Below are 27,570 nucleotides of genomic sequence, written 5' to 3' on the forward strand. Positions count from 1 at the left end.
CTAAATTCTGACAGCTGTTGGGTCAATGGGCTAAGACATTTAACCTCTGAAACCTCATTTTCCTTATCTGTAAAACAAAACTCTTAGTGCTGACCTACTTCACGGTTCAGGTTGGCAACAATAGAAAATATTGGGAGTAGTCATAGCTTTGTGAAGTATTAACTCCTATATGTCACAGACTTCACTAGCACAGTGCAGACACTTCAGTGAGTGGCAGTGAGGGAGGTAAGTGGGGGTCAACTATTACCAGCAGTTGGGCAGGAGACTGGCAGAAGCCAGCGTCAGATTTTCAGAAATGTTGATTGAGGATCTCTATATTAGGATCTTTGGGTGGTGCCAGAACGGAAATGGGCATGATTGGAAAGGAAGCAGGACTCAGGTGAGCTGGCTGCTAAGTTCCTCAGCAAAGCATTAATAGAACAGTTTTAATTTAATAGAACTGTGTTTCAGGAAGTAAATATTTATTTTACTGAAACAGGTTATGAAAAAAAAAAGAGAGAAAATGAGGAAAAGGAAAAACACTCCAGTAGATGATGAATAGAGTGGATTAAAGAAGATAATCATGAGTCAAATTAAGTCTGAATTAGGTGGCTTTGGATTTAGCATGATCTGTTATTCTGACTTCTCCTTGTACTTGTGGTTTGAACAAATTAGAATATTTTAAAACAATAAAACACTCCATCATTTATATTTTGACTCTGTCATTAGAATTATTTGCATTACTTTCAATGATTTGTACACTTAGCAACTAATATTCTTTGTACAGTAGGTAAGAACTCTTGGCAGCTTCCTATTCTGTGGGTCTTGCTAAGTATGAGTACTTGATCATGGTGACTTTGGTTTTGAAAAGGAAATAGGGAATAATCCGAAAAAGAATAAACCATCACAGATAATGGAGAATTGATTATATTTCATACACCCCAAATGTGGAAAGTTCTATGGCTTCTACTTGCAGAGGGATTAAGGTAGCTTTGTAGTAAAATATTGAGTACAGTTTTCTTTATCCTGATGATAGAACAATGTCAGCAATCTATGAATGTTTGTGTTGTTTCAGATTTTGGATATACTTTGCTATTCCCGTATCTAGATAAAATGATAAAGAGAGACATTTTAAAAAAACTTGCATACCTATTGCTTTAAGCTATAACATCTTCCAGCAGATGTTAAAATAAAGATTAGCGCTTTTTTTTGCATGTGGTGGTGCAGGAACCTTTTAAGGGATCTATGAATTATTGCTTTGGTTCAGCATGAGTGCAGTAAGAAGAAATGTACCTCATCTGTAATACACTGTGTAGACTAATATCAGCTCCTTTTTTCTTATATTGCAGCGAGATATTGATCTGGTAAAATGGTACCATATTGGAGCTGTCTGTTGTGGTATTCATCATGCTGTCACATCCCGAGTGCCTTGGAGTTATTGGAAAGTGGAATTGAGAGAGTTCTGTCATTTGGTGTGGCAATCCATTCACAGGACAGTCACTACAATATTTGCAATGGTTTGCTTATTTTTCTAGCCAGGCTACCTTCATCTTGAGTAACAAGAAGGCCTTCCTATTATCCCATGCATAGTAGTATTAATAGGTCACATGTAACTGTTCTCTAGCTTGTCTTACTGGCATAACGACTCTTTTTCTAAGTCAGTGCTCACACTTGCTACCTGTCCCTGCACTCATGATGCACTGGGTTCATTCCTATGGGACCAGTATATCTGAGTGTGGCTTCAAGCCCCTTATGCTTTTATCTGATGGTGGTGAGGAGGTAAAAGATGAACTTTTATATGTAGAAAGCTTTTAGTTTCTTCCCACACTAAAATATCAGTTAATGTTAAAAGAGCTTTCAAAAGTATAAAAAGATACTGTCAATCTTCAATGACTAGATTAAAGAGTTTGAATGAATTATTTTTGTTTTGGATTCTTGCTGGCAACCTGATGATTGTAATAGAATGTCATGTTTTCTACAAGAAGCAGGAATGAAAGATTTTGTTTGGGGACATAATTATTATCTACTAAAGAGTGTTAATATAAAATGTATAAAGTGTTGAGCATCTTTAGAAAGATAAGTTCCTAAAATTCTCACTCGGCTGTAGCTAAGTGACTGCGCACGAAAAGAAAGAGATAGTTTCCTAGCTTGCGGGAGTTCAAATATAATTTTAAAGGCTGAATAATGTCAAAGTAGGTGACTATTTTGATAGATGCTAATGTAAAAATTACGGCTACTAGAAACCAAGACTTCAGAAAAAGTATATTTTAAAATTGGCATTTGAATAGAACTAAATATGCGAATATATTATGTACTTAACATATGATCGGGCACTGACGTTAATACACATTCACAGCATGCACCATAATAGCTCAGAAGGAGCCTTCAGAGCCTTTATGAGCTATGACATGAATTTATATTAAGAGTTATCCATATGTTTTCTATGCTATTCTTAAAAATGTCCACTTATTTGCTATTGCTTTAGGAAGATTAAAACCTCTGAGAAGATGGCATTTCAGTGACTTTGTTCTTTCCGTAGCCATTAGTTTTATTTATATCATATATGTTATAAAGGAAACGATGAAGGAATCACCTAAACAAGAATGAGATTTTTAAAATCACAATAAACAACACTAAATTTGATGTCATGCAAATGTAGAATTCACTTATAAAGTCTTTAAATATAAAGTGGCAAAACAGTAACAAATGTTGATCACGATGACTGTGTAAGTTTTGTGTAGAAATGCTGATTGTTCGTCCTAGTGACATACTTGGCTTAGTTTGCCTTGTTGCTTAACATGAGATGAAATGTACTATTATAACAGGTGACAGAGCATAATATTTAATATTTTGTTGACCTGATCTGCTGTTATAAGGTTGTATTTGTGTTTGCCTTTTAACTTTCACCTTTACTGTTTTGGCTGCTCGGTCTTTTGGGAAGAAATTATTTTTAGGTAATTTACACACACTACACCTTATATCAGGATATGTTGGAGGTAAAGGTCTATTTATTTCAAGTCAATCAGCATGTTTAAGATTATAAGGTCAAGATTATAAGGTATACAATCAGAAAATAATTTTTATATCCTATTGAGGATTTAGATCAACAGGCTCTTCACTTATTAGAAAGGGCAGGATAGTAATGCTTTTGGCAAAGCCATTATTACGCTCTTGGTATTCACTAGAATGGACAGAAATAGAACATCACTGTCCTCTGTAAATAGTTTCAATTTGATCTGTGTACATGATAAAAATCTTGGCTTCTCAATGCATTTAGGTGCTGTCATAGCTGTTGTTGCCAAATAAGAATGCAGTGTGATGTTATTATAGTAAACAGCACTTAAGCACAGCTGGCAGAATTGATCAGGGCCACATTAGAGTGAACTTCAACAGATGACTGACGCAGCAGAAACAATAACTGAATATGCAAACAGTTCTTGCAGTGAATGCTCTGGGGATCAGGCACCATTATTTTTGACTTTGAACAGGGAAAAGGGGCAGATTTGTAACCTCCTTCCATACAGAAGGGTTCTGGGTATTATGTAAACATCTGACTGCCATTTATAATGGTGGTTAGTTACAATGCAAAACTGTAGCCTCCCCTGACTATTTACATTCCATTAATTATTAAAGGAGAAAAACATAAACATCAGATAACTTTGTTTAATGTTTCACATAGATTTTTTTTTGAGCCGTCTTTTTTCAATTAATGTTAGTCATTAGGAATTCCTGGTTTAACTTGGACAGCAATGTGTGCGTTTCATTGATGACTCCCACCCCTTCCCCTAATTATTACAAGAGCTAATTATGTAAACTACATATTGCTGTTTTCTTATTGTAATGATTGAATTCTTAAAAGTAAATAGTGTAGAAATATCAAACAATATTTTTTCAGGATATTTCTTTTATTCTTGGTTTAAAATCAATTTACATTTTACTGATTACTAAAAATATGAAAAAGCCATGCAAATAATAGTGAGAAAGATTAAATTAAACAGTGCTTTTATTTCCTAATTTAGTATTTAACTGTTGAATTCTAAACAATTTTCATTTTGTAGCAAAATTAAACAATTATTTTTCTAATGAAGTCCAGTTAAGACACGTGTTAAAATAGTACATTCAAGTGCTATTAAGTGGTCCATTTCCTTGAAATGTTTTTGTTTAGATCATCAATCCCTTTTTCATGCACTCATTTATGTATGCATTTATTAATTAAACAAACATAGGTGTGGCATTGCAGCAATGTAAGGTACAGTCCCTCAGCCCATGGATTAGAAAGACAATCAAAAGGAAATAATTATTACTAATTTTTAAATTTTTTTAATGTTTATTTATTTTTGAGGTGGGGAGGGGCAGAGAGAGAAGGAGACACAGAATCTGAGGCAGGCACCAGGTTCTGAGCTGTCAGCACAGAGTCCTGACATGGGACTTGAACCCACGAACTGTGAGATGACCTGAGCTGAAGTTGGACGCTTAGCCGACTGAGCCACCTAGGCACCCCGAAAAGGAATAATTATTACACGATGGTGTAAATGATTGCTAGTGGCATGCAATGACAGGGTGTCCCAGGAAGGCCTGGTAAATCAGGGAAAGTTTCCTGGAGCAGATGACTGAATGTAGACTCTGAGAGTGAGTGGACAGTAGGAAGGAGAGGAAGGAGCTGAGTGTTGCAGGCAGAGGAAGAGCATAGGGGAAAGCAGGAGTGAGAGGGAATATGACCTAATTCATGAATTCTACATGGTATTCATACCCAACAAAGTTCCTTACACATAGAAGGTGTTTCCATACGTAGCTGTTGGAAAGCATAATAGGGGAAGGTGTTTATTTTTGTCTTCCAGTTGGCTATTTCCACCACTCTGTCTCATCATCCTTCTACCCCTTGCATTCTGTGAATTTTCTCCCTCTGCTCAGAAAATGGTCTGATTGTATTTCGATATAGGAAAACAACTTGGTATAGTGAAAGGACAGGACTAGTGACATAATTTGCAGGTCCCAGTGCAAAATCAAAATATGGGGACCTGTGTTCAAAGATTATTAATCATTTCAAGATGGCAGCAACAGAACATTAAACCAAATGCTGGGCCCTCGGAGTATGACTCCCTGTGGAAGGACCGTGCTGGGAAAGCCATGTAGTCTCCAAATCCTCAGCTCTCCACTTATTTACCTCTTACTTCTCATCCTCATGGTGCTTGTTTTTAAAAAGAAGACTATAATGACTGTGATGTTGAGTTGTTGTGAGGCTTAGAGGTAATGTTTGTGAAACTTTGGCCTCTAGTTGGATTCCGAGAATGGTATAGATGACTAACAGTTTCCCACATGTTGTTCCTTTCAACAATATTTACATTTCATCATTGCGTCATGTTTTAAATCTGAGGAGTGATTCCTTTTAAAAAACCTTCTTGGAATGCTCTCATGTGAGAGAATGACACATGAGGAAAATTTTTCAAAAAGTTAATACTAATAATAGTTTCTATTGATTGAGGGCTTACTCTGTGCTAGGTTCTGGGGTAAGTGCTGGCATTTGCAGAATGTCCTATCATTCATTTGATGTGTTCACATAGCCTTTACTTGATGTATTCAACCTTTTCTTAACAAATTCCCAAACAAAATCTACAGAGTTCTAAAATTATATATTAAATAGAAACTAGTCATTGCACATTTTTAGCTAAGCAAATTACAATCTCGATATTTTTCACAGCATGTAGGTGTTTGGATTTTGGAGTGGTGAGCAGAGAAAAAAATATTTTAAATGATTAGATATTCTGTTTTTCCCGTGTGATTTTCACGTTTCTGGTGAAATAAAGATGAATTAGAGAATTTATTGATGCTATGAAGAATTATACATCGGTCAAGAAAATGTCCCATGCGTTTTTGAAGTGCTTGCATTATTGTCTGAGCTAATAAAAAGACACACTGCTCTTTGAAAATTCAGGAAGCATATTTCCAATCAGTTCACACAGGACAGAGACATCAAGGATTTGGGAGTGGGAGATGCTATAGCAGTACATGGAGAAAATCTGTTGATTTTTATTCAGCGGAGCTCCCAGGCTCATGCCAATGGTGAAGAACATACTGGGGATGGTCGGGAAAGCAAGCACCAGGAATATCATTCTAATGGGGTAAGCAGACTGTCCTACTGATTTTTTTCTAAGTAGATTTCCCTATTTAAAAACTAAGGGGCTGGAGGGGGCCTGGGTGGCTCAGTCGGTTGAGCTTCTGACCTCGGCTCAGGTCGTGATCTTACGGTTAGTGAGTTCCAGCTCCACATTAGGCTCACTGCTGTCAACCTGTCAGTGCAGAACCCGCTCTGATCCTTTCTTTCTCTCTCTCTGCCCCTCCCTCACATGCGCTCTCTCAAAAAATAAATAAAACATTAAAAAAAAGCAAAAACAAAAAACTAAGGGGCTGGGCTTTTCTTTCTTCACGTTTAGAATGATCCTCAAGTACCCTTTCATCTCTAACATCCTTTAGCTGCTATTCATGGCGATCAAGTTCTGGCCTTATGAACGTCACTGTATTGTCTCAAAGTTGTCTTCCACGCTGTTTTCTTTAAGTAATGTTTCTTACCACTCTTTGCTGAATGATGACACTGTTACCCACCTTCAGTGTATATTTTGTTTTTCCACCTCGACATTGTTTTACGGCTTTTTTTTTTTTTTTTTTTTGGATCCCATTAATGGAATATGGTTTACTCAGGCTAATCTGTACCAGTGCATGTGTAAAGTTAGCCGGTTAGTAATAAATTTGAAGTTGACTTTGGATGGCAAAGGTATCCTCAGTTTACTTAGGTTTTTTTTTTTTTTTTTTTTACAGTTGAAAGCCACCAGGCTGTCTCCAAAAGATCTTTCTATTACTTTTCACTTCTCCACAGAATAGCTCGTTTGTTTACCTGGCAAGATCATACACATACTGGGCGAGCCCTTTCTGACACCTCAGGAATGTAAGAGTTGGCCAGGGTGGTCTTGAAATTCTTACCTGAAGTACTTAGGGCCTCTTGGCTCTAAGAAAGTTGCTAGAGTGTTATCCAAGAACCCATTAGGACATAATTCAATTAGAATCCCTAGGGAAATGAGGTTTGGAAGGCAGAACTCAGATTTCCCTGCTTCTTCCCATGGACCCAGGAGAGACATTCTCTAGGTAAATATAGCTCCTGAATTTATCTAAACCAAACATTTCCTGAAGAAAGTCCTAGCATGCCCGAGGGCATCCCTGCATGTGGGCCAGCTTGGGCATAAATACTTTTTTTTTTTTGCTCAGGGAAGCTTGCTTTTAATAATTCTGATTTATTAATTCTACAGAGTCTGCTGACTAAATTAGATAATTTAGTTTTCACCCTCATTGCTGTATTTTGAACTGTTTTTAATGTTTTCTTATAAAAGCTAGTTACTGTTCATTTTGTATAAAATAGATATCAAGTGTCAGAGCTATTCATATATACTAATATAATATATAAATATAACTGCCAAGCTGGTTGTTTATAGTTGCATACATAACTTTGTCAATTCATACATGCTCCTAAAGAAGTGTGTACTCCACCAAGCTGAATCTTTTTGGGGGAGAATATTTATACTGTATTTATGGTGTATCTTTAAACAATTTTTTTTTATTGTTTATCTATTTTTGAGAGAGAGAGAGACAGAGACAGAGACAGAGTGTGAGCAGGGGAGGGGCAGGAAGAGAGAGAGGAAGACACAGAAGCCAAAGCAGGCTCCAGGCTCTGAGCTGTCAGCACAGAATCTGATGCGGGTCTCGAACTCATGAACCACGAGATCATGGCCTGAGCTGAAGTCAAACGCTTAACCTACTGAGCCACCCAGGCACCCCGTAGTGTATCTTAAATAAAAATATTTAAATAACTCAATTGACTATAAGTTGACATAGTTTTCACTTGTAGTTAGACTATTTGAGAAGTCTTACTAAACTTGTGAAGGAACCTAGAAACTTTTATAAAGTTCTGTGAGCAACCAATCAAGGCTGGCACTAACTACTTAATGGCTTCATCAGATAACAGAGCTAATGTGCAGATATCATGGGTTTCTTTTACCATTTGTTTTATCTGAGGTGCTGAAGATTGGCACAACCCATTCCTGGGTTGTTAATGCTACAGAGGTATAAGAGTTCCAAATAGGTCCTTAATGTAAGGTTGTACTGGATCAACTTGGGGATATTTGCAGTGGATTTCATCCTATTGTAATAATCATGCCCTTTTTAGTGCTGGGTTTCTAAAAAATTGTAGCAGTTAAGTGAGCTCACTTCATCAGTAGCCAGACGGCACCCAAATGTGATTGAGTTTGTACTCTTCATAAGCTTCTACTTTCTCATCTATAAACAGAAGGGTTTAATATCTACATTCTCTTCCAACCCTACATATGAATTTCCTCTCTATCAATGCACATTTTGGAAGAATCTCCCTTGTCTTTAATGCCACTTATTAGATGTAACAAGAATTTTTTAAGATATTGTCTTCATTGTTAACAAGTATGGATGACTCATGTTTTGAGATGTGGTAGAGGAACATGGCAACCTCCCCATTTTCCCTGCACTAGAGAGCCCTCCAGTTTCCTTGGGAGTGGGAACCTTGTTTTGTTTACCTGATGGCAGATTCCAATATGGCTGCACCCAGGTTGGTGAATTTTAAAGCACCACTCCCGTTGTAACATTGTCCTTTGGGCACACAGTTGCACAATTATACAAGGTTGTTATATGATTTTGCACTTGCTTGGCGATTGGTTCTCCAGGAGGATCCACACTGAATTATTTCTTAATCTGGGTGCCACGTCTGATGAAACAGATTTGTTGGTGGAAACTTGAAATCTATGAAGCTATGTTTCATCTAGCCTTCTGTGCCATGCCATTACGATTTAGACATCCATTAGGATTTATGTTATGATAGTATAATCCAATTTGCATATTCACCAAGTAGCAAGAAATTATTGCTTTTCTTCCCTTTGATGCTGGGAGGTCAAATCTTCTGACATGCATACTGAAGTTTGTATGATAATTATCTTTTGGAGATGCCACTACTACAAAACATTCATTTTTCATAGGCATTTGTGAAGCTATTACATATGTTCTCATGATAATGAACCACTAGTAGAACCCGAAGAGAAAAGAAGAGATAAACTAAAGTAGGACAGATGAATTCTTTAATAACTAAGAGATTTCTGGGACGAAATACCAGACAGAAACTTATTTTGAAAACAAAATAAAGCCAATGAAAACAAGCTTTCATGATACTCAGTACTGCATAGTTCACAACAAAAAAGACACAGTTGAAATAAGATTATTTTGATACTCACCTCAGCCTATCATGCACATGGTGTCATTGCTACTTGAGATATTAAAAAAAAAGAGATTCAGAGATGTTGATTTGCCAAAAGTAAACGAATAAATACAATGAAACTCTGATTCTAAGCACAGTTTTGTTTTGTTTTGTTTTTTTGTTTTTTAACCAAGCCTGTTTGATTGCTCATAGAATTGGTTGACTCCCAGACAAAAGTGCTAGAACATCAAAGAAAAATTCTGGAGTTTGCTTTAGTTTACATACACTTTTAAAGTGTGCTGCTTCATTCATTTGACACAGCCACAGAAACCCCTTTCTTTTTTGTGTGTGCTCTCATAAAATCACATAAAATTTGACTTATAGTTTTCATAAGGTTTACTTAAATTTCAATCCTAGCCGTCACCCACATACAACAGTCTTCAGAGGTAGTTGTTAAATCTGTGGTTAAACCATTCTTAACAGCATATTCTTATTGTTCGGTCACATTCATTGTAGGAGTTCTTACTTTCTTGAGTAAATTGGAAGGGTCTATTTTGTTCCTTGTTTCTGTTTGGAAGGCCATATTGATCCCTCGTCAGTATCATGATCCTCTAGACATTTGAAAAGACAACTTACTTCTGGCTTCCCTGCCTTCCAGGCATGATATCACCCCTTCTTTCAGTGTTTTCTCAGTCTTAGCACTGAGATCTCGCCTCATTGGATACTTTCTAGTTTGTCTGTGTCTTTTTTACAATTTATCAGCCATGAGCTAACTGATGCAGAGGGTGGTGAGTTTTCCATGCCTTGTTTGGGATACTGTACTTCATTCTTTTGCAAGTTTCTAAACTTAATTGCTAGAAAAAATACATAATGTGGTGGTTAGTTTATCCCAAGATTATCATTTCCAAATTATTAAATAGTTTGGGGCTCCTGGGTGGCTCAGTTGGTTAAGCATCTGACTTCGGCTCAGGTCATGATCTTGTGGTTTGTGGGTTTGAGCCCCATGTCGGGCTCTGTGATGATAGCTCAGGGCCTTGAGCCTGCTTTGGATTCTGTGTCTCCCTCTCTCTGCCCCTTCCCTGCTTGCACTCTGTTTCTGTCTTAAAAATAAATAAACGTTAAAAAATGTTCTAAAAATTATTAAATAGTTCAACCTTCCATTGCTTCTTTTTCTACTACTTAGGAGGGAATCTATCATCACAACAAATAAATTTATTAAGTGCAATACTTTCAGTAAAGTGACATTTTCACCAGATGTCAGGATAGTAAAATTTTTCCATTCACACCTTATCTGTCCCTCTGTGCTGTTGAGCTTTGGAAGTGAGAAGTAGGAAAAAATGGCATGTGGCTGTGTTGTTATATTTCTCTTTTAGTTTCCAGGGTTTGGGGCTTCAATCAATTTGATAAAATCTTTCTGTAAACCGGTTGACTCCTGACATAATTAGGAGAAGCTGAGATCACATGGTAACAAATAGAACTGTATAAGGATTGACTCATTTTATTTGAAGGAGACTCAAAGAGTTTCTCTTAAATATAATTTTCTCTTTTGCTAATATGAATATATTAGAAAACGAGTTTTAAATCAAATACCCATATCAATCTTATTGATTTTATAAAGTCATAAAAACTGTTTAAAGATATTTAGAAAATGCATACTGTCTAAGGAATCAAGTCCCATCCCTGTTACCTGGCATAGAATATCTTCCAAATGAGTTTCATACCTGGGCTTTTCCACTTACCATGTCAGGAGGGTTGGGCAAAAGCTTAAAGTCTCCTTATACGCTTATCTGCAAGAAAGAACATATCTACCTCACAGAAGTCTTGGGAGAATTGTACTAAAAAGTGAAACATATAGGAACATAATCTGCCTTCTTGCTTTTAATAATCCTAACAGCAACCCTTGACTTGAGGCAGGCCAGGCAATCTCGTCCCTGTGTTTCAAATATACTGTTATGATTTCCATGACTGTGTCTTAATTCTATTGGTGTGTCCTGCCTTGGCTTTTATCTACAATCTGTTTCATAGAGCCTGATCTGTTTGGGGGTCCATAAAGGCATTCCCTGATTACTCTTCCATTTAGTGATCTGTCCTTTTTAAACTCACAAGACACTAAGTTGGTCAGTAATTTTGGCACTGAGATCAGTGTACTGTGTGTTCTAGTTTGACTTCTGTTTTATGGATATGCATGTCCTGTTCCCTATGCAACTGAAAACTCATTCTACTTTGTCAAACACACCACTGTGCAAAAACCAGGACTTCAGTGATGGTTATTGAATTTAAAATTTTTTTAATGTTTATTTATTTTTGAGAAAGAGAGACACAGAGTGCGAGTGGGGTAGGGTAGAGAGAGAGGGAGACACAGAATCTAAAGCAGCCTCCAGATTCTGAGCTGTCTGCACAGAGCCTGACAGGGGGTTCGAACCCACGAACTGTGCGATCATGACCTGAGCTGAAGTCGGCTGCTTAACCGCTTAACCGACTGAGCCACCCAGGCGCCCCAATAATGGTTATTTAATTTAAAGAGCTATCCAATCAAGAAGCCAGTGTTTTGGCTTTCACCTTTGTTATGTGACTTTAGAAGTAGAACTTTCCTATAAACCCCGTAAATATCTTTGGAGAAATAGCACATGGAATAAAAAGTATTAGAATATCTTTAGAGAGGAGATATTAAGTAAGGTCAAGAGAAAAAGTAAAGGCAAATTTTGCTTATTTAAGAGTTTTGTATACTAATGTTTTGAGGTAAAAAGGATTGCAATATTTCTACCTTTTTAGAAAAGAAGTATGAGATGAAGAAGGGAATTATATTGAGATATTCAAACCAAGGTGACATTTGGAAGAGCTTGTGATTCCAGAGAGAGGAGAAAATAGCACCTTTACTGATAATAAAACATATTTTGTTTTTTATTATCAGCTATTTGCTCAAGGGAACTAAAAACAAAATATTTGTTTGCATGTTTCCTCTTTTTATCTTTTTCACAGGGGAGTACATGTTATAAGCATAGAGTTTCAATTTTGAAATGATGAATACATTTTGAGAATATCTCATGTTAAATGAATAAAGTTTTCGCTTGATAGTGATTAGCACACTTTGCATGTTACATTTTTTAAAAAAATGTATTTATTTGGGGTGGGGGGAGGGAGAGAGTGTGAGAGCTCATGCACAAGTGGCGGAGGGGCAGAGAGAGAGAGGGAGAGAGAGAATCCCAAGCAGGCTCTGCACTGTCAACGCAGAGCCTGATGTGGGGCTTGAACTCATGAACCGTGAGATCATGATGTGAGCCAAAATCAAGAGTTGGACACTTAACCAACTGAGCCACCCAGGTGCCTCTGCATGTTACACTTTCAACATTAGTATGCTATTCAGAGAGATGAGAAGAAAGAATAAAAGGCTAGTAATCACCATTGATACTTGGAACCTTAACTGAGGAAAATGCTGATTTTTTTTTTTTTAGTAGTTGAATTTCCATAGATTATTAGTAAAACTTGGTTTCCAGTGGATCCATTGGGCTATGTTATTAGTATTATTATTTTTTTAATGTTTTAAATGATTATACATAGGTGTTGTTCTCTGGAAGATGAAATTATTTCTTATTTCATTATTTGACGGATGGCTTATTTTTTCCTTCTGTGCCAGAGTAGCCTAGAAAATAATGGAAGAAACATTAATTTACCAAAGGGATTTGGGAAGGATAATTATTTGGTTTCCATCTTTATCCATTATACCTGTTCAATAATTTTATTTTTATAGATTTGAATGTATTTTATTTATTTATTTTTAATGTTTTTAATTTATTTTTTTAGAGAGAGAGACAGAGTGTGAGTGGGGAAGGGGCAGAGAGAGAGGGAGACACAGAATCTGAAGGAGGCTTCAGGCTCTGAGCTGTCAACCAGAGCCCAATGTAGGGCTCGAACTCATAAACCATGAAATCATGATCTGAGCCGAGGTGGGATGCTCGACTGACGGAGCCCGCCGGGTACTCCTAGATTTTAATATTTTAACTGAATTAACTCACATTTCAAATTCAGCAGCAAAATAATCTCTGATATGTTTTCAGATGCATCACTAATTTTGTCAAGCATTTTGGAGAAATATTTTGTTACAGTTTTATCTTCAACAGAAAAGTGAAAATATAATATTAAATGGAGTAAACAAGTAAATCGTGGGATTTTCTCTCAATACCGTGTTTTAATATGTATTTTTTTTATTGTAAAACTTCCCCCTAATGATGATAGACAGAACTGAAGCCCTTTTGTAGAGGAGATGAAGAAAATTCTTGTTTGATCAGTGTCTTTTGTGCCAGCCTGTCCTTGCTTACCATCACCAGATAAGACAATTCTTTGTGGGCATTTTACCTATTTTTCTCCTTCCAGTAATCAAAACAAAAATCAATTATTGAAGGCCTTGGTACTCTGTACAATAGAAGGGTTGTGTCAAATATGCCATAGGCATTGTTTCAATGAACCTGTTTGAGCTTAGGTGGGAAGATAAAATATACATAGCAAGTCAACTCTACAAGAAAATCTTATGAAATAAGAAGTAATATCCTTCATTTAAGTATAAAAGACAAATGGCCGGTAGCAACGGCTTTCATTTTGAAAGAATTTTGAAAATATTGAGTAGAATATCCAAATCAATATTTTATTTTTTAATGTTTATTTATTTATTTTAAGATGGGGAAAGGGAAAGACAAAGGGAGAGAGAGAATCCCAAGTGGGCTCCAATGCTCAGTGCAGAACTCCACACAGGGCTCAATCCCATCACTATGAGATCATGAATTGAGCCAAAATCAAGAGTCTGATCACTGAGCCACCCAGGCACCCCCAAATCTATGTTTTAATTTATGTTTTTCAGTATAAAAAATGACTACACATTATACATGGTATTGTCATATGATGACATGATCAATTTAGAAATTCCAGCAAGTTTCAATTTGAAATTATGAGGTACTGAGAAGTGGCTGCTGGAGATTATATATATATATATATATATATATATCAGGAGCACATACAATTATATCTCATCCAGCTTTACTGTTGGTGCCATCTTGTGTCTGTGTCATCCAGCTCTGAGGGATGGTTGGTCCGCCAATGTGAATTGTCCTAACATAAGCACACTTTTTCTTTCCAGCACATTCATGTGAATATAAATAAATCAGAATTTTACTGAGGCATATTTTTTTAAGTAGGCTGAAGTTTCTTTCCATGTGATTTTTCTAAATTGTAAAACAGTATCTATATTCTAAGGTGTCTAGTTTTTCATTTCATATGCTATGCTATTGTTTAGTTTTAATTGCTAATAAAAATGGTGAGCATACCTTGTAAAGGAAAATATTCTTGGGATGCCTGAGTAGCTCAGTTGGTTGAGTGTCTGACTCTTGATTTCAGCTCAGGTCATGATCCCAGGGTCGTGGGATTGAGACCCGAGTTGGACTCCATGCTGAGCGTGGAGCCTGCTTAATATTCTCTTTCTCTCTACCTCTGCCCCTCTCCCCCAGTCATGCTCTTTCTCTCTAAAATAAGAAAAACAATAAAAGCTAAAATAAAGGAACATATTCTTAAAATAATATAATTTTGCTTTGTTTTGTTTTATAGTGAATTCTTTTTTGATTGGTAAGAAGTGTAGTATTTGGAATTCATCTTATTTGATGTAGCAGTAAAAATGGCTTGAAGAAGATATGCCAGATGTGTGATTTGGCTGTCTTCATCAGTCTTGAGAAAACAGAGTGAGCAAAGGATAAATCTGATAGATGTTGAATTACTTTTGCGTGTGGGATTCTAGTTAATGAGACAATGTCTGGATGCAATTATTTAGAAAGTTCTTGACCTTTTATTTATACAAGTTGATATAATTATGATTCCATGAGGAATGATTTTGAAATTCTCAAACCAATTTTAGTCTTCTGTTTATAATGTGTCTTTTACTTCAGGAATCCTGGAAGTATTTCCTACTTTTAGCTTTTATACTGTATCTTTAAAAGCTCATGTGATTAGCTTCAAAGTGTCTTAGTTTAAGTTCCCATTTCAAATAATCTTGCTTACTTACAAAGGGAATTTCAAACAGTATTCTGTGATCCCCAATTCAAACACCTTCTCATTGTTTTCTTTTGTATTTACGACAAGAAAGAGAGAAAATAAATATATACATAATAGTACTTATTGGCCAGTTAACCAAACTTAGCAGTCAAGCAACAACTTGAAAAGCCTTTCCTAGCATGTAGCTCTCTTCTTCTAGAGCTTTCCTACCCAGCACAGTGGCCACTACCCTCCTGTGGTTTCTGAACACTTGAAATATCAATAGTCCAGATTCAGGTATGCTGTAAGTGTAGAGTGCAAATGAAATTTGGAGAAGATAATGGGAAAAAATAAGGTAAAATATCTCAATAATTTTCATATTAATTACATGCTGAAAATAATATTTTGTACATGTTGAGTTATATAAAATATGTTATTAATTTAACTTCAAATTTTTAAAGATGTTTACCAAAAAATGTAAAAGGTGGGGTGCCTGGGTGGCTCAGTCGGTTAAGCGTCTGACTTCAGCTCAGGTCACGATCTCGCGGTCCGTGAGTTCGAGCCCCGCGTCAGGCTCTGGGCTGATGGCTCGGAGCCTGGAGCCTGCTTCCAATTCTGTGTCTCCCTCTCTCTCTGCCCCTCCCCCATTCATGCTCTGTCTCTCTCTGTCTCAAAAATAAATAAACATATTCTACTGGAACAATGCTGTTGTAGACATGGGTTCATCTTCTTTAAACACTATTAATGCCTCAAGCCCTGATGATTTCATCTTTTCTTTTCATGATCTTCCATCTCTAACATCCTCCACAACATCTTGTGTGTAGGCTCCGCAAAAATTCTACTGAAATTTCTCAACTTACTCTGAAAGTAACCAGCAACGTTCTAATTGCCAGATTACCTCATTTCTTATCCTCTTACCATTTCTGGTTGTTGCTGTGTTTTTTTCCTCCAGCATTTGGCAGCTTTCTTTTTAAATTTTCATTATACTGGTTTCCATGCCATCATTCTGATCCCCCTTTCCCCTCATTTTTATCCTTCAACTAATATCATAAATATGTTTTTCCGCTGAAGAACTGTTTGTAGTCTTTTTATCAGACTGCTAACATTGGAGATAGTGTGGGACAAAACTCTTTTTCCGTCCTGCCTTAGTACACTGTTCTATCTGTGTCTCTCAAGGTTGAGATTTATGTCTCCCAGTTTGTAGAGATTATTTCTCATTGCAGAGTCACATCCCTAGTGAACTACTCTTACTGATGAAATTATGTCGAAAACCACAAGTACCTTGCAGTATTCAGGAGCCACTCTTTCTTAAAGTATTAAAGAATTCATGATTTGAGCTGTTATCTCTGTGTAGATGACTTCCAAATGTATGTCCTTCTCTCTCCTAAGCACCAATAGTAGATGTCCAATTACTTGAGTTTCACATATAAATTCCACTACCACTAAATATATTCAACATTTATCTTCACTTTCATCTTTCTCCTGTTTCCAGTGGGATCACTTTGATTTCAGCCAACCAGGCTCTTAAAGTTTTTATTAATAAAGAGGCTTTTTTTTTCTCATTTAACCTCGATATATAAACTAATCTGCATTGTTGATCATAAGCTCTCTACCTCTCCAGCTCATATTCTCTCAACTTCACCCTTTCTATTGTCTCTAGCCTATAGTATTGTTGACCAAGTTTGGGACATCATAGATTTCAGGAAAAATGAATCTTCTAAATGATATCCTTGCACACAACTTTCTCCATTTATGTTTGAAAACAAACAATGGCAAAAGAAATGAACCAAAAAAAAAAAAAAACCCTTGAACAGTTACTTCAAAGTTATTGATTATAAATAACCAAATGTGACTGGTTATAAAGTTAAAGATCAATCTGTTGTGTTTTTTAAGGCTCCTTATGTGTTGTTTTCAAACTATTCCTAGATTCATCTCTTACTTCAATTTAAATGGTATATTCACTATTCTTTTATGCCTTTGGTGTTCGTACCTATGCCAGGAATGAACCTCCTCTCCCCAACTCTGCTCTGCCTCTGCCCTATTCTCCATTTGCAAGTCTCTCCTCTATTCCAGAGCTCTCTCACATGCCATCTCCTTTAAGAATATTCTGAAGGTTTCTCACAGCCACTAGTTCTTGCTTTTGAACTCCTACAGCTTTTTCCCATCAACTTATAAAAACATCATTTATCACATCGTAATGGTATTATGGTTATCCATAAACATGTTTTATATTTTAGTTACTCTGCTAATAAAACAGGACCCATGTCTGATTCAACTTCGTGTACCACAAAACTGAACACGTAAGATGTAATACATTATGTATTATAAAATTTCAGTAAGTATTAAGTGAATGAAGGTACTCATGCACATCAGATCTATTAAGAAAACATACTGTCACTGATACAATCCTATTGTTAAGATTGTCTATTCTATGTATATGTCTAGGTTAACTATTGAAAAAAGAGTAAGCATTCATATTCATTTGACTCCATATTTCATAGAAGTAGCAATGCACTTTGAATGTATTAAAATGTTCTTAATGTTCTTACTCTCTAACCCTCTCAAATGTACCAGACCATGTTCCACTTGTTTTGTTTGTTTGTTTGTTTGTTTGTTTGTTTTTCTATCATGAGGTTCTATGTTCACCTGAGTTTTCAATCTATAATCCCTCATTATATTTGCTTAAATGTGATCAATTTTTTTTTCTTAAACTTACGAGACTTTTCCATGTGTCTTTCCGACTCCATCCATAAAAATGCCTCTGTGTTCAAGGCCTTTATCATTATACTTCTGTACTTTTGAGGGGGTATACTACCACACACTCAATGAACACTCAACGAAGTTTGGTGTAACTGGACGTAGAGATTATTTATTCTTTTAAGGCAAGTCACAAAAGCCTCGGCAATAGTTTCCTCTTCCTGTAAGTTTTATTTCAATAATTATCATTATTTGGTTATTGGAGACAGCCACAGCTATTCACAAAGATGCTTGAGCTGGATGTCTAGAAAATACATGCAAACTTCTATGACTTTACTGACATTGTACTTACTGCTCTGATGCAGCTGAGTGCTTTCTGGTGGCTAGTACCACAAAGGTAGATTTTTAAAGCATTTTATATGACCTTTTAATAAAAAGTGAGATATGAAATGAGCAGCAATCATTTACAGCTGCCAAAAATGGTATACAGGATGTCTTTAATCTTACTGTAAGGCGCAATGTGGCTAAATCCTTGTCTCTATCTAAAGCAAACTTTAACCTTGTTGTGTTATATATAAAAAAAGATTTGTTATATTATAACAGAATGTACATTTTTGAGATGGATTCCTTCATGGGAAGTAAAAATAGTGGGACTTATTTTCTTCAGAGTCTAGATTACTTAAAGGATAAAGGAACTGATTGGTGAGTCAGAACATTAACTCTTTCAGGCCATGGGTCCCAACTGAGCAATACCTTTGACAGGTACGAAGGGATAGATATTCAAAAGAGTTAATTTTTTAAAACAAATTTTAATAGGTGTATTCTGTTTGACTTATAGGAAAGAATTTTATGGACATGGATTATATATAAACATTCATTTTAAGAGAAGAATATGGATTCTTTATGATGACAAAGGTATAATTTTGTAAAATGCTGTCATTAAGAAAATGCCATCCTATTATTAAAAACTTCAAAGTGACTAGCTTTCTCCTAGGAAGTAATTGGGACACTCTTACCACTTGGCTTTATTTATATTTTTAAAAAACTCTTGCTGCCTAGTTCTGTCCAAATCACTTGCTGGTGAAAAAATAGTTTCACTAGCTCCTGATATGTACCAGTGCGGTGTTAAAGTTATCACAGGGGATCTAAAGAATAAACATATCAAATAAGAGTAACCATTTAAAGCAAAATAAAACTTAGGCATATATGGTGTATCATTCTTCACTGACTATTTCTGAACATCATTTCTTTTTAGAGGACCTTGCTATATGTTTAAAATTTATTCTGGAAGTGATATTGGGGGAGGAGTTCCAGTTAGAGGAAATGACATAAGAGTAAATATATAGGAGGTGGGACCAAGGAGGACACATTGATAAGAGAAGATGATAGAATGGGAGTTTGGGGTCAGATCATAAAGATATTCTAGTGCATGCTAAGGGATTTGGAGATATCTAATAGAGGAGTGGTTGGTAGACTGCTTCTGTAGAGGCCTAGATGGTAAATAGGTATTATAGACCTTGTGTGCCATATGGTCTTGGTCACAACTATGCAGCTTTGTCGTTGTAGTGTGAAAACAGCCAGAGACAATACGTAAACAAATGAGTATGGCTCCGTTCCAATAAAACTGTATTTACCAAAACAGGGAGGTAATATTTGGCCTGTAGACTGTAATTTGACCTCTGCTCTAGGGAATAGGGACCCAAATGATGGCTTTTTAAGTGAAGAAGAGAGGTAATTAAACTAAAGGTTGAACTAGGGCAATGGAAGAGGTGATGAATGGGAGGGATAGGTTTGATAGACCCTTTGAAGTGGAGATGATAGATTTCATGAAAAATTGAAGGTAGAGGGAAAAAGGTGGTAGATACTTTCAATACTGTATCTATAGTAAGTAGCTGTAGATACTGATGGAATTAAGATCACCAAAATCTTGGCAGGCTGGAATATAGATCAAATATAGGTCACAGACATTTCATAGAGGTACATGTTAGACCCTGCATTGAAAGAGTTGAAAATTATTTATTTAGCAATGTTACGTGTGAAAATTATTTGGAGATTGTAGTTGACTACATGCTTAATTATGAGTTAACAGTTCAGGGAGGCAGCATGAAAAAGGGAAACAGTAATGAAATTATCTCAGAAGACCCCTTGGAATTATAGGAGCTAAGATTAATTATTCTATTTGATCTTTACAATAACTTCTGAAAAATGTAAGCCATATATTTTTCTTTGTATAGAGATGTAATTTGGGAGAATTCAGGACTAAGTTTCATAGAGAAGGGCATCCAGTTGGATTGAGCATCTATTCTCATAACTTCCAATATTTTAAACCCAAGTGTTTATGATACCAGAGGCTATTATTTGGATGTTAAAGTTACAATGAGCTAAGATGGTTATTCTATGATAACCTTACATACATACATACATATAGATGCATAATATATGTATATATATATACACACACAGACAGACAGACAACAGACAATACATAGAGGAACAAATGTTAATTCGACAACATTGTGCAAGAAAAGTAAACATCTCTTGACTGAATGGATTTTTTATTGCTTTGCATGCGCATAATAGGGCTATGCTAATTTGGAATTAGAGGACTTGTTCTTCATGTGATTAAGAACATATATTTTACACAAATGTTTATTGTTTTATTGCTTTTATGTACTTAGATTTTAACCTATGAAAAAGAAATATATAAATAGTTTAAATACTTGATTTTTCTTGAAGTACAGGTTTGTACAGAATGCACTAGGCTGATAACCCCACGTAATGACCTTTGCCCTCCTTTGGAACAATTCTATCCTTTTGGTGCTTTATTTTTCTTGTTATAAAATTAGTAAAGCTGATCAACACTCACTGTATCACGATGAAGTGTCTTTGATCTTATACATTCTTTTATAGAAATAATACACATATCCAGAATAATTTGGTAAGATGATTTTTGAGAGGACCAGCAATAAAATGTTTATTATGCATTCTTTAAAATTTTTGTTTATGTTTATTTATTCTTGAGAGAGAGAGAGAGCATGAGCAGGGGAGGAGCAGAGAGAGAGGGAGACACAGAATCCAAAACAGGCTCCAGGCTCTGAGCTGTGGGCACAGAGCCCGATGCGGGTCTTGAACTCATGAACTGCGAGATCATTACCAGAGCCGAAGTAAGATACTTAACTGACTGAGCCACCCAGGTGCCCCCTGCATTCTTATATTTAGGATTCACTAATAAATGAGAGCAGTTTTACATGAGGTGGAATTAGGAGTGTACGTTTCTGGAACTCAGATACCCATCAGGTGTAACCTGCTTTAAGCGTTGTAAACAATTTTAGGAAGTTTTATAATTTTTGTTGTATGTTGAATTACTGATTACCTAATGTTCTTCTTCTAGTGTGACTGAAAACCGCATCACCTTATGGAAATACACTATTGACTTTGCACGTTCCTATTTTATTGTCAACTGGTGCTAAAGTTTCATTCTGTTGTCCCCATGTCCCTCATTGTGCCTTGCTATTGTTTTGCATAGATTCCATAAGCCTTGAGTAATATTTAAATAATATTAAGTGATGTAACACAAATAGCAGTGTGCTGGCATGGGAATAATTTTGTGATGGCTTCATTTGATGGATATCAATCCTGATCACAAGTGATGGACCATCGTCACCTAAGATTCTTGTCAAGGTCATTGCCATGTTGATGCTTTCCTTCCTGAAAATACATTTAATTTTCCTAAAGAGGAGGACTGTCTTCTTATTTAATCATTATTGTGTGTGGCTTTTGAAATAATTATCTTCTAAAATTACATGCTTGAAATGAAATTTTACGCAACCTAGATTTTTTCTGTTCCTCTTGACATTCTAATCTGTCAGTATTTTCTGTCATATATGTGGCCTAGAATGTGGAGTTTGGTTAAGAAATGCCAGTTTAGACCTGATAATTAATCAAAACAGGGGTATGAAAAAGAAAGCGCGTTCATTTTGGGAATAATTTATTCTAACCAAATTTGCACTCTGGGACATGAAACCATTTCACTTCATCTATACAAATGTTTAATGCAGAATCTCCAACTTAAGTGAAGTGCCCTAGGTGATCTGGTAAATCTGCCCCTTCTTGTCCATTACTCTTAGACTTTTCTGTATTCTTTTACTTGGAAGTCCTTTATCGATCTGAGGTGAATTATAGGAAAGACTAAATAAAGAAAATAAAGCCTTCCATATGATTTTCATTCATTTTCTGCTATATTGAGTAAGGTTGCTAATTATCATATTTAATTTACATAGTTGAAAAAAACCCTCAGTAACAAAACAAAACCCGAACAGGTGGTTTGTATTGAAGAAATAAAATAAGCTTTATTATTAGAGACTAGAACAATTCTTTTTCTATTACACATTACTTGGGTGGAATAGAGCAGACAGCTCATGCTGAGAAAACTGAAATGTAGAGAATGCAAAAGTTAAAAGACAGACAGTGCTCTAGGAGTGTCTCGGGCACAGATCTCTGAGAATTACGATGAACCATCCAACTTGAATGAATACAAAGCATGAGCTGGTCTGTTGTTTGCTTTCAGTTGTGAAAGTCACTTTATAAATTGAGCATGCTAATGATTTCATCTTTCTGATTAAATTTATAAAGGCGTTTATTTCTCCCATGTTAAATGGATTTGTAAGGGGTTAGTGACAATTATTTTTATTGCTGAGTACCTTTTTTTTTTCTTTTGAAGCACAGTTTTTGTAAGTGAAAATAATGATGATTATGCTGGTATAGTCCTTAGAGTCGTTTACTCATTTCCTTAGACTCCTTGCTAACCACATCAACCTAAAGGTGGCTCTCCTAATTTAACACTTAACCTGAGATGTTTAGGTTTTAATTTGGGGAATTCTAATTTTGGGTTCTAAATAGGTAAGCATTTACAAATAGATAGGATCATAGTTTTGTCAGGTATTTACACAGTAAGATAAGGTCCATCCTGGTACCAAATAAAATTTTCTAAATGTTGAAATTGAATTGTACTGGAGTAGATGTACTCCATGGAAAATTAATGTTTATGAAAGGCACTTCTTCCTATTTTTCTCCCATTTAATTGACATAAAAGAGACAGTACGTTTTCAGGAGAAGTAATTTTTGAGAGGGCTGATACATTCATATATTTTAATTGTAGAAGTGCTGGACATGAGGACTGTTTTGCATTAAATTCCACACCTGATCACATGCCTGTTGGAAGATTTCCAGAGTATGGTCTGGAAGGGACTGTTACTTCCAAGTTGTGCCACTGAAATTAAGATCTACTCCCCAGAGAAGACAAGTGAATTAACACAGTATGCTTTATGCACAATGAAAACAAACTAATCTGGGTTACTACTTTGCTTAGACGTGTGAAAAGTGCAGTAGCATATAACTACAGCTGATTGAGTGAATTCTATAGAATCAATGATTTACTAATGTGGCTTTGTTTTAGAGTCTTCTGAAATGCTAAATGAAATTCTCTAAAAACCTAAGGTTTTATACTAGCTACGTTCCAGACTAATATTCTCTCGCCCTTGCATTTCCTCATTTTCAACTTTTTATTACACATAATATAAACCAATCACCGATAACAAAGTATTAATGCTAAAAATCAACGAACATAGAGCTTACCTCTTTGTATTTGCTTGTGTGCATCAAACACATTTTGATGAAAAGAAATCATCAATGCTATATTGTTAGCAAACAAATAATAATCACTGAGACATGAAGAAGTATTCAAAGACTAGAAGATTTTGGTGATGAAGACAGGAGAAATAATAGAAATATGCACCAGGGCTGTTGGTGTATCTTGTAGGGAATATCTAGAAAATTAGATTAATCAAGGAGCAGACATTTGGAAGAAAGTTTGTGTGAATGCCTGACAGTCCTGCTCTTTCCCTCATTTCAAATGTTGGCAGGGTAGCAGGCAGCTCCAAGGGAAATGTGCTCCTTTCATACTTGAGTAATTGATGAATTGTATGCAATATGCAAATGAGAATCCATAAATCTTATGAATGACAGCTTAATTTATGTGAGCCTTAATGAATGCAGGATTAGATTTTAATTAAATATCCTCAAAGGCACCCTGAGTAGTAGATTTTTTTAGGCCTTGTTTTTTGAAGACTTGTTTCTCGAGCAATACATTTTACAAAAGCAGAAAACAAGGCAAAGAACTTAGCCTATTATTTTAATAATAAGCATTGTTTCATTTTACATAAAAAGCAGATCAGTTGAGAGCTCCTTAACCAAATATGTACAGATCTCTTTATTTTGTACACATTTCACTAAATTTGATTACTTTTAATTACTGCTGGTCTCTGATATCATATGCTATTTTTAATTACAGGAAAGTTATTAAAACTTTACCAAAAAATACACTAGAGCTGAAGAGTTGTTTAATAAAAGATCATATTAGATAGATAAACACTTAAAGTATCAAATCTAATTTGACTAAAATAAAGTCTTCCTAACCATTTGTTAAAAAAAAAATGCCTCTGTAGACAATATCTAATGGGATAAGATGATAAATCAGACTATTTCATACATGATATTTAATAAGGAGAATTGCATACTAAAATTAGGCCTAAATGATGTATACTCCTGTGCAATAGTTACTTCCTTAATTCACTTTAATACCTTGGATGTAAATAAAAGTTTTTCATTGACTATAGATTTAATGACAAATACCATTTCACTTTTCTGTTAGACATCTACATTTAGAATTAGAAAGTTTTCATTTAGTTGGATTCAAATTCACATATGATTTGGTGCTCAGAATCCAGACCTTCATTTCTTCCATTTAAAATATTTTGTTAAATCTCACTAAGCCTACATTTTAGTACTTCATTTGTTCCAACTAGATCAGCTTTTTTAATTCTTAGCTCTAAAGGTAGTATTCTGAGTTTTATCTCGGTAATACAACAAGCATCTATGTGAATATAATTTGAAAAAAATGCACATTTTTCTCTAAGTGAGATAAACTTGCATAGATTTAAATTGCAAGGGCACCTGGGTGGCTCAGTTGGTGGAGTGTGGGACTCTTGATTTCGGCTCAGATCATGATCCCAGCCTGGGTGGTGGCTTGGAGCCCCGTGTCAGACTCTGCACTGAGCATGGAGCCTGCTTAAGATTCTGTCTCTTTCACTCTTTCTCCCTCTGCCCTTGTGCCCGCATGCTTGTGCTCTCTCTCTCTCTCTAAAACAAAAACAGAAACAAAGTGTAGTTTATTAAACTGTCATTTATTCATTTATAAAATGAATAAATTCTGGTGATCTAATGTGCTGCATAGTGACCGTAGCTAACAATACTGTATTCCATGCTTGAAAATTGCTAAGAGGTAGGTCCTAAGTTTCCCCCCCTCCTCCACAGAGGTAACTATGTGAGATGATGGATGTATTAACCTTATTATGATAATTTTACAATATATATTTATATCCAATTAAGTTGTACCCATCAAATTTATATAACATTATATGTCAATAAAGCTGGGAGAAAACACAGTTTATTCACCTAAGGTGGTGTAGGTATGCAGGTGTGTTATGCACTAAGTAGAATAGAGGCATACACATGACAGAGTCCTGGACTAGCTGGGGTTCTGGGGTGTGGGTGTCTTGGAAGCCCTTTGACATTGCATGCCCATTTTTGGGCATATGACCATATGTTTACTGACTAGAAGGGTATATAACCTTCATCAGGTTCTCAAAGAAATTCATTATCCAAAAAGATAAACCACTCTAATATAACCCATATTTGCAAATACCTAGTGGAACAAAGTATATCTATATAAAACAGAACAAAAACATGTAATACAACTGTTAGAGATCATAAAACTTTCTAAAAACCCATCATGCATAAACACGCTTTCTTTAGGTCTCCTTTAACGATTTTTAAATTTATACTATTTATTTTCAGAACAATATCCAAGCAAAATATCCTACATTTTTGCTTTATCTCCATGACCATTGCCATCTTAAATATTGTGATAAATTAAGGAGCTCATTTCTCTAACAGATAATATCAATTCTATCATAACCAATTTATACAAAGAACATTCACTGACCAAAGTCAAATTTATATGTGCAAATAAGAGGTCACAATACTTCTGGAGAAAATAAATATTTAAAAACATTTTAGAAAACATCAAGATTTAACTGACTTCAACTTTGCTGTAATGTTGTATCATATGTACTTTAATGCCAATAGAGTTGCAAATTGTCACAATGTACTGAATTTGTATGTTTAGTTTTTATTTCCATCTGTTTCTGACTACATTATATAGTTTATATTTATGCAGTTTGATCAACTATTCTGTGAATGTGCCAAAGGTACAAAGGTATTTTTCTTTATATATTAGAAGTAAAATAATACAGTGGGATAAGAGAAGGGGCCAATGCACGCTTCAATCAAATTAGGGTTCCTAAGATGAGTTTTAAAGTTAGAATTTCATATTCAAGTCAATTCATATTTATTTTCTTTCTTTTTCATCTTTTTTTGGAAACTCAGCTGAATCTGGCTTCATTTTCTTAAAGGTTACGTTGCTCAAAACAGTTATAGCTGTAGCAATGAAGATGCCTTTGTATAAACATGGTTTTCAGAGATAATCCTTGTATTATGATTTTGCTGGAAAATATTCAAGTCCTTTTTGTTATACTGATTTCATTTCTGAATCATCACAGAGCTATTTTCAAAATTTTTGTTTTTAAATACTTTTTATAAGACACATAGACTGCATATGTTTTGGTCACTCCTGGCGTTCTTGGCCAGTTGTAACAGCCCCTGCTAGAGGTTCTCCATTTACAGGTGGAATTGTTGGAGAGAATTGTTCCTTTGTTAATCCAGAAGTTATAGTTAGTTTCGGTTGACCTTTATTGTAACATAAAGATTCATGGATGAAGAAAAAATTGTAAGACGAATGTTTGAAACTGTCAAACATATGAAGATTTTTATTCCTCTAATATGGTCTTTATTGGAGCTAATTGAGACTTTCTTTTAAAAATTAAAATGGCCATAAATCATGTAGAATTTTAGTTACAAATTCTTTCACATTTTTTTCTGTGTTTAAAACTCCAGGCATAATGTAGTTAATTTGTTTCATTTGTTATTAAAACAAAGAAAATTTTCCATATATTATTAGATATCGGTAATTAATAGTCTATTCAACAGACTTTGAAATAATTGATTTACTTAGGAAAATAAGAAGAAATTAGGAAAGGAAATATATGGTGTGTGTGCAGCATTTCAAATGTGCTCCCAACTTATTTTGAACAGCAAGTGGCCAAGCAGGTTTTATTTAAATTTTGATGATTTCAAGCTTTTGTGTTGGTCAGTGGGAGTAATTTGGGATTTAAATTGGCATGCATTTAGTATACTAATTTTAATCATTGTAAAAGTAATTACATTGGTCCATACGTGAAAAGACCATTTAACAAAAAGTTTTGCCTCATTGAGGATCATCAGGTGGAGTTGTCCAAGTCTAGAAAACTTGAATCGTTTTTGGGGGGAAGGTTTTCAAATTACTTTTCATTTGAGCTAAACAGGGTAAATACAGTCATAAACCCCTTAGAATTTTTTGAGGCTACAAATCTTTCTATATTTGCTGCCTTTACTATTGAAAATTA

General features: G+C 35.3%; 1 protein-coding gene and 1 long non-coding RNA gene across 3 annotated transcripts in view; both read left to right on the forward strand.

Moving 5' to 3' along the window:
• The window catches only part of LOC131484684 (uncharacterized), a 29,545-nt gene extending 27,650 nt beyond the window's left edge, over positions 1-1,895 (forward strand). Inside the window, exon 2 of the long non-coding RNA XR_009248395.1 lies at positions 1,329-1,895. This is a non-coding gene — a long non-coding RNA (uncharacterized LOC131484684). The remainder of the gene's footprint in view (positions 1-1,328) is intronic.
• The window catches only part of DACH1 (dachshund family transcription factor 1), a 436,806-nt gene that overhangs the window by 120,075 nt on the left and 289,161 nt on the right, over positions 1-27,570 (forward strand). The gene's annotated exons all lie outside the window — the stretch shown is intronic.

The sequence above is a fragment of the Neofelis nebulosa genome, chromosome 1 (genome assembly GCF_028018385.1).
Source record: "Neofelis nebulosa isolate mNeoNeb1 chromosome 1, mNeoNeb1.pri, whole genome shotgun sequence".
NCBI lineage: Eukaryota > Metazoa > Chordata > Mammalia > Carnivora > Felidae > Neofelis > Neofelis nebulosa.